Here is a 7,661-nt window from a genome sequence, read left to right as displayed (position 1 = left end):
GAATTGTGTTGCCCCAAAAGATGTCCTAACCCATAGTGCCTTAGAAAGTGACCTTATTTGGACATAGATGTAATGAGGTGAGATGAAGCAATCTGGAGTAGGTGGACCCTTGATCCAATATGACTAATGTTCTTATAAGAAGAGTGAGACACGCAGAGAGAAGACAGCCATGTGACAGCAGCGGCAGTGATTCATCTACAAGGCAGGGAATGCCAAGGATTGCTGGAAAGCACCAGAAGCTGGAAGAGGCAAGCAAGGACTCTCTCCTGGAGTAGTCATAGAGAGCATGGTCCTACCAACACCTTGGTTTTAGACTTCTAGTCTTCCGAACTGTGAGACAATAAATTTCGGTTGTTTTAAGCCCCCTTTTTGGTACTTTGTTAAAGCAGCCCCAGGAAATTAATGTAATTCAGAAAAACTGGTATTCCATAGAACAAACTTTAAGAATGTTAATTTGACCATGTGAAAACGGGCAGGCTATTCAATCACTCTATGCCTCAGTGCTCTCATCTATAAAATGGGGATAGTAACATCTATTCAATTGAGTCATTCTGAAGATTAAGTAAGATAATATGTGGGGCACCAGACTGGCTTAGTTAGTAGAGATGCAAGTCCTGATCTCAGGGTTGTGAGTTCGAGCCCTACATTGGGTGTAGAGACTACCTAAAAGTTTTTTTTTTTTAATTAAAAATAAAAAGATAATATGTGTGTTTTTAAAAGTATCCGAAACATAGTAAGTGTCCATAAACGTTATATTCCTCATTTCCAGGGAGTATCCATTACCTTAGGGCTGATCTTTTTCAATGATAAGTTTAATGGAGGTTATGGAAGTAATCATTTTTTTACTAGCTCCTTTTCTTCATTCCACCAGTCACCATTCTTTGGCTGCAGTCAACAGAAACCAACTCCAGCTAATTTACTGGAAGAATATAGGGTGGCTCACAGACTTGAAGAAAAAAATGAAGACTAGGTCTTTGGAAAAACACAAACCAGGACAGCTATGGGGTTCCACAAAGCAAGAACTAATGAACCACCTCTTTGAGACACAAAACTAAAAGAATTCCAGTGGTTTTCAGGCTCTACAAGTTCCCAGAGATGGGGCCTTTGATTGGTGTAGCTTGGCTTACTGCTTACCTCTCTGCTACCTGAAGGGGGAGCCTGTGAACTGACAGCCCATCAGGACAGTGCCCAATGGGGCAGGGGCTCATCCCCCAAAGTAAAATTGAGGCACTGTTAACAGAAGAAGAATGAAAGGTCCCTAGGCAGGCAAAACCCACCGATATCCACAGAAGGCATCTGAGGAACCAGGAAAATTAGGAACAGGAAGAAGAAGATCTGTACTTGGGGTTTTCTCAAAGCCTCCTGATGCACTCTCCTTCTTCCTTCCAGCTCTATATCTAACCTACAGTCATTGCTCCTCTATTTTTCAATTTTATGCTGATGCAGATTATGTAGAATTATAGATGGTTTGCCATCAGTTTCTCATTGCACCAAAATCAGTAAGAAAATATTCAAAAATTGGGGGAAGTAGGAGTGGAAGAATCAATGGCACCTGAGTAAAACAGAGACAAATAAAGGCATGGTTTGCCATGTCTGCACTTAAACAAGTATTTTGCTAAGTCTGTATTTGTACAGGCAATGGTCACAGTTCACCGATTTACCAAGTCTGATTCCATGGATAAATTGGTCTCCTTTTGTTTAATTCATCAAGTGACTTCTAACTTATAATGTTTCTCCCTTTGTCTCAATATGACAAGAGGTCTTGAAGAACCCTTACACAGAAATGTCATATTATTTGGATGCCCACGATGTAAAAGCACCCTCTGCATTCTGAATAATTCTTTTCAAGAAATATGTGTTGAATGCTTGCCATGTACCAGGTGCTGGACTAAGTAAAGATGTCTTGCCACCAAGAGCAGCCCAAATTTGTTGGATCTGCTGAATGTACCCTGAATGGACTAGATGCTGCCTTTCCTGCTTCTCCTCCGCCCACCATAGGTCATGATGCCTGCTTAGCAACACCTAGTGGTCAGCAGAGGGAACTGTCTGAATCAATGACGTGTTTAGGTCTTCTCTTACCAGTTAAAGCAAATGCTCTTCTGCCCTGTCAGGTCCCATTTCCAGACCAAATAATTACAACCTCTTTTCATATCTTTTTCATGTATGTGTGTCTAGATTACTTTTAAAATCTCATTTTGTCCCCCTGTTAATTCTCATATTTGACCAACACCTTGGAAACATTCTTATAGTACCTTTCATCCCAGGAAAATTTGACTTTGGAGTGAGCAAAAAAGACAGCTGCATATCTCCAATGGTCTCTCAAAACAAAATAATATTAAATCTAAATTTTCCCTACTTCCTTTATTTGGGTTCAAATAATATGAACAGGAACAGAATTTAACCCAACTTTAACGTTGAAATATATAGATCCCTCTTTTTAAGGACAATAAGTAAACAGAAAATTCAGCAGATGTGGAGAGAGTTGATGCTGCAAAGGGAACACATTCATGAAGAAGCTGGACCCAGTCAGGTGCAATCACAAAGCCCCTACTTTTTCTCAGTGCTCCTCACTCTGGCAATCCATTCTTTCTGAGCCCATTGGATGAAATCTTGGTCAGTTTCCACATATTTCCCAAGAACTCTTAGCTTAAAAAAAAATTTAAATCAGTCTAATGATCATATAAGTCTAGTCCAGTATAATATAAAATACTCCAAACACTCTTTTTTTAGTTGACAGTCTTCCCTCACTGCCAGTTTGAAAACTGGAATGAAAGAGGAAGATTAATTATCAGCTTCTCACCCTGTCCTATCTCCTTCTCTAACCCTATTTGCTAAGTTGGACTTTCCGATCTCTCCAGGGTCTAAGGGACAGATGTACATGGTGAAAGATACATCATCAGAGCTGTCCCTCAGTAGAACATCTGGGACAGCTGCCTTAACGCTTCTGCTTGGGGGGAGGGGAGAGTCTATTTGCATCGTGTCTTAATTCCTCATTTTGTTACATCGTTAAAATTTAATTTGAAAAATTCTTTTCATGATAACCTAAGGAACCATGAATGATGCCCTAATATGCAGACTCCTTTCAAGTAGACTCGTCCTAAGTAGCCTTACTCATTCAGTTGCCCCAGGTCCGTAGCCCATTTGGGTCAGCCCTGAACTAGGTCTTGCCTTGCTGGCCAGCCTGGTGCCCCAGCATGGCAGATGCACCATGGCTGGCACTGGACCCAGCTGCCTGAGCTCTAATCCTAGCTCCACTATTTCCTGGCCACGTGATTGGGCAACTTACTTGGCTTCTTTGTAACTCAGTTTCCTTGTTTATAGTACTAGGGTAATAATAGTCCCCACTAAATAAACTTGTTATGAGAAGTAAATGAAGTAAACTATGTACAGCTCTTAGATGAGTGTCTGGTACATACTAAGTGCTTACTAAATACTAGCTATTATTAGTTTTTTTTAAGGTTAAAGTATAAATGACAACCTGAAAAAATATTTGGAATAAGTATAAAATACAAAAAGTTACTATTCATAACATAGGACAAACTCTTATAAATATAATAGAAGAAGGAAATCGAGGGGCGCCTGGGTGACTCAGTTGGTTGAGCATCTGACTTTGGCTCAGGTCATGATCTCATGGTTCGTGAGTTCAGGCCCTGCATCAGGCTCACTGCTGTCAGCTCAGGGTCTGCTTCATGTCCTCTGTCCCCCTCTCTCTCTGCCTCTCTCAACCTCTCTCTCTCTTTCAAAAATAAATAAACATTTAAAAAGAAGAAGAAAATCCAAGAGAAAAAAATGATCAAAAGATATGGAAAAGCATTTTACAAAATAACTGAAAATTACTAATGAAGAAAAAAGCGCCCACCTCAGTTGTAATAAAAGAAATGCAACTTAAAACAATTACAATGTGCCATATGTTGCCCTCAGACTTAAAACCATTTTCATATTGGTGAGAACATGAGGGCACTCCCATATACTGTTAGTGAAAATAGAAATTAGCAAAAGTCTCTGTGGAGAGCAATGAGCTAGTACCTCCCAAATTTTAAATACATGCTACGAGACAGACTAACTACATATCCCAAGGATCATACACTTCCTATATTTGCTTATCCCAGAGAGGACCATTGACCCTTCTTAAAAAATGCCCACTCAGTCTCCAAGATTTCATTTGTGGTCTGCACCTCAAATTCTCTAATTCCTCTCTAAAACTTATCAGGAGATCATGCATCTTTAAATTAATAAACAGATTTTCCTGCTTAGTAACGAAATTAAATCTATCTTTCATTTGAAAATCTAAATCCGGGCATGGTCCACTTTTTCTGTAAAAGGCCAGACAGTAAATGTTTCCAGTTCTGAGAGTCATACAATCTCTGTCACAATTACTCAACTTTGCTGTTGTAGCATAAAAGCCACTACTGACAATATGTAAATGAATGAGTGTAGTTGTGTTCCAATAAAACTTTATTTGTGCACGTTTAAATTGAGCTTTGTGGGGCGCCTGGGTGGCTCAGTCGGTTGGGCTTCCGACTTCGGCTCAGTTCGTGATCTCGCGGTCCGCGGTTTCCAGCCCCGCGTTGGTCTCTGTGCTGACAGCTCAGAGCCTGGAGCCTGTTTCAGATTCTGTGTCTCCCTCTTTGTCTGACCCTCCCCTTTTCATGCTCTCTGTCTCAAAAATAAATAAATGTTAAAAAAATTTTTTTTAATTGAGCTTTGTATTATTTTCATGTGTCACAAAGTATCATTCTTCTGATCTTTTTCAACTATTAAAAAGTGTAAAAAAGGGGCGCCTGGGTGGCTCAGTCAGTTGGGCGGCCGACTTCGGCTCAGGTGGTGATCTCATGGTCTGTGGGTTCGAGCCCCGCGTGGGGCTCTGTGCTGACGGCTCAGAGCCTGGAGCCTGCTTCGGATTCTGTGTCTCCCTCTCTCTCTGCCCCTCCCCTGTTCATGCTCTGTCTCTCTCTGTCTCAAAAATAAATAAACGTTAAAAAAAATTTTTAAAAAAAGTGTAAAAAAGACATTGTAAGCCTGCAAGTCATACAAAAACAGGAGGCAAGCTCAATTTAGCCCACGGGCCATTTTTTGTTCTTTGTTTTTTGACCCCTAATCTGAAAGATAGAACTCCATTTAATCTGGTAAATGAGCTACCATATGAGCCTTTGTTCCCAACTCTAGACCGCAACAGAAGAATTCTCAATAAATTTCTAACAGTTTTCTCAATACCTCATGGTATGCATATATTACATATAAATTACAGTAAATACCACAAATGGCTCATGGTTTGAGGAAATAGGTGGCATTCCTTACAGGTTATTCCAGTTCTAATGTACTTATGAATATACTTGTGGATTTTTTGGATCATCAAAATATATGAACTTGTGAACATTTCAAAAGGTACAGAAAAGACTGAAATAAATAGGGAAATGAAAGAGGGTGAATTAATGTTTTCCATTAAAACCAGTGATTTTGTATTTCAGTAGGGTTGTTTTCATTACATCAGAGGGGATAGATATCAAAGTCTCATCTCAGAACTGTGTCCTTCCACTGGCCCCTGCACAGAAGAGTGTCTGGAAGCATGCACCAAATATTTTATGAAGTGGGGAAGAGGAGTAATGAAGAGAGCTTTCACTTTATATTTTAATCACTTCTACATCATTTGAACATGTTGCCATATGTATGTATTACTACAATAATTTTGTTTAAATTCAATAAGCATTTCTTTTTTAATGATTTACCCAGAGTTGTCAAGAATATGGTAGGAGAATAAATCAGTCCCACCGTTTGAGAGGGCAACTAGATAGTGTGTATCAAAAGCCTTAAAAAATACAACCCCTTTGACTCAACAATTAGAATTTTCCCTCCTAAGAAAATAATTATAGTTGGCGTGGGGGGGGTGGGAGCGGGGAGTTGTAGAATAGCCATGAGGATTTTCTTAACAGTATGATTCATAATAATGAGAAGTTGAGGGGGTATCTAAATATGCAAGAATAAAAGCTTGGTTGACTTATGAAGCATGTGTAGAATAAAATAAATGGCTTTCAATAGGAATAAGTGGAAAAAAGCAGGACAAACTAGTTGGAGATTGTATGTGCTAGTTTTTATATAGTGAACATGGAACTTTTTTATTGGGCTGAAAATGGGTTGAGTCCTGTGATGATCTAGGTGCTGAGGGATAAACTGTCAAATTTTTCACTAGTACTTGTTTCAAAATGGCCCATAAATATTTCAATAGTTATAGGTACAGAGTATGGTATGGCTTTGGTGTCCAGTTAACAGATGAATGGCATTAACGAATGCCAAGGTGCCCACAGTTTTGGTGTAGCACGCCCAAGGCTCCAGAAGATTCAGCACAGCTTTTCAGGGGTTCTGGCCCATCAGCACTTCTCCTGGCAGCAACACCCTCAGCTGGACTCAGCAACAGAGGATGTGCTCCCAGAGCAGACAGCAGAATCCTTGATGTCAGGTATTCGCAGCCTGGATGCAACAGACAGCACCAGACATGCATGCCCACCCCACCCCCCACCCTCAGTGCAATGGCCTCCGGGGTTGTCGGAGAGAATCTAAGGAAGGCCAACAGGGAAAACCTACAGTAACTGACAAGGCCATATCTGTGAGTCCACGTGAGTCATCTCCTGCAGAATCTTCAAAATACGCAGGGGACCAGGGAAGGGGGCCAGAACTCCCATCACAGAAGGTATATGCACAGCTGAAAAATACCATGTGCAACTGACGATGAGATCTGGGTTTCCCCCCAGACTTGCGGGGCCCTGGACACACAGTTTCTATATCTGCATCACGGTCACTGGATACCAAGGGTATCTTCAATCTTCATCTTGTTCAAACAAGTTCTTTCCTAAAATGGGCCTCTGAAGATACAGCTGCTTGGAGTTCCAGTTGTCACCCATCCTTCTTACATTTCCTAACCACTTCCAGATGAGCTAAGTGGCATTAAGTGTAGCTGAGGTCACCGAAGAGATTTTTAAATAAGCTATTTTAAAAGTTACTGACATCAACAGCTCCGAGCTGTTATTTCTAGGTCAGCACAACGTCTTCTCAGTAGCAGCGACAGTCGTGGCTGAGGACCGCCTGACTGTGCGGGAGGCAGTCGGTCCTGAGCTGGGTGGAGCTCCAGCAACGTAGTGACGTTATAGGCCCTCTATCGGCCGACCTTCTGTAAAAGGTGGAGGAAACTCCTCCCAGTGGAATTTAAACCAAATGAAATATCTGATCATCACTTGGTTCTGAAAATTTTTTTGACACTTTAAAATTTAGAAATAAGATGCATATATTTCATCCTATTCAGACTTTCCATTTCTTTAAAAATAATTTAGTGTCAGGGCGCCTGGGTGGCTCAGTCGGTTGTGCGGCCGACTTCAGCTCGGGTCATGATCTCGCGGTCCGTGAGTTCGAGCCCCGCGTCGGGCTCTGTGCTGACCGCTCAGAGCCTGGGGCCTGTTTGGATTCTGTGTCTCCCTCTCTCTCTGACCCTCCCCCATTCATGCTCTGTCTCTCTCTGTCTCAAAAATAAATAAACGTTTAAAAAATAATAATTAAAAAAAATTTAGTCTCACTTATAGAGAAAAAAAAGATAAAATTTGGGTTTATTTAAATATTTACCAAGTGACTCTGGGAAGGGAAGCTGGATCCGACAACACCTAAATTCCAACACT

At 40.9% G+C, this 7,661-nt stretch overlaps 1 long non-coding RNA gene across 1 annotated transcript in view; it reads left to right on the top strand.

Moving 5' to 3' along the window:
- LOC125162525 (uncharacterized) overlaps positions 1–3,657 on the top strand; it is a 40,445-nt gene extending 36,788 nt beyond the window's left edge. Inside the window, exon 4 of the long non-coding RNA XR_007151071.1 lies at positions 872–3,657. This is a non-coding gene — a long non-coding RNA (uncharacterized LOC125162525). The remainder of the gene's footprint in view (positions 1–871) is intronic.
- The last annotated feature ends 4,004 nt before the right edge of the window (positions 3,658–7,661 follow it).

The sequence above is a fragment of the Prionailurus viverrinus genome, chromosome A3 (assembly GCF_022837055.1).
Source record: "Prionailurus viverrinus isolate Anna chromosome A3, UM_Priviv_1.0, whole genome shotgun sequence".
In the NCBI taxonomy this organism is placed as follows: domain Eukaryota; kingdom Metazoa; phylum Chordata; class Mammalia; order Carnivora; family Felidae; genus Prionailurus; species Prionailurus viverrinus.
Note: the sequence above shows the minus strand (reverse complement) of the source record. Positions and strands in the feature narration are given on the sequence as shown.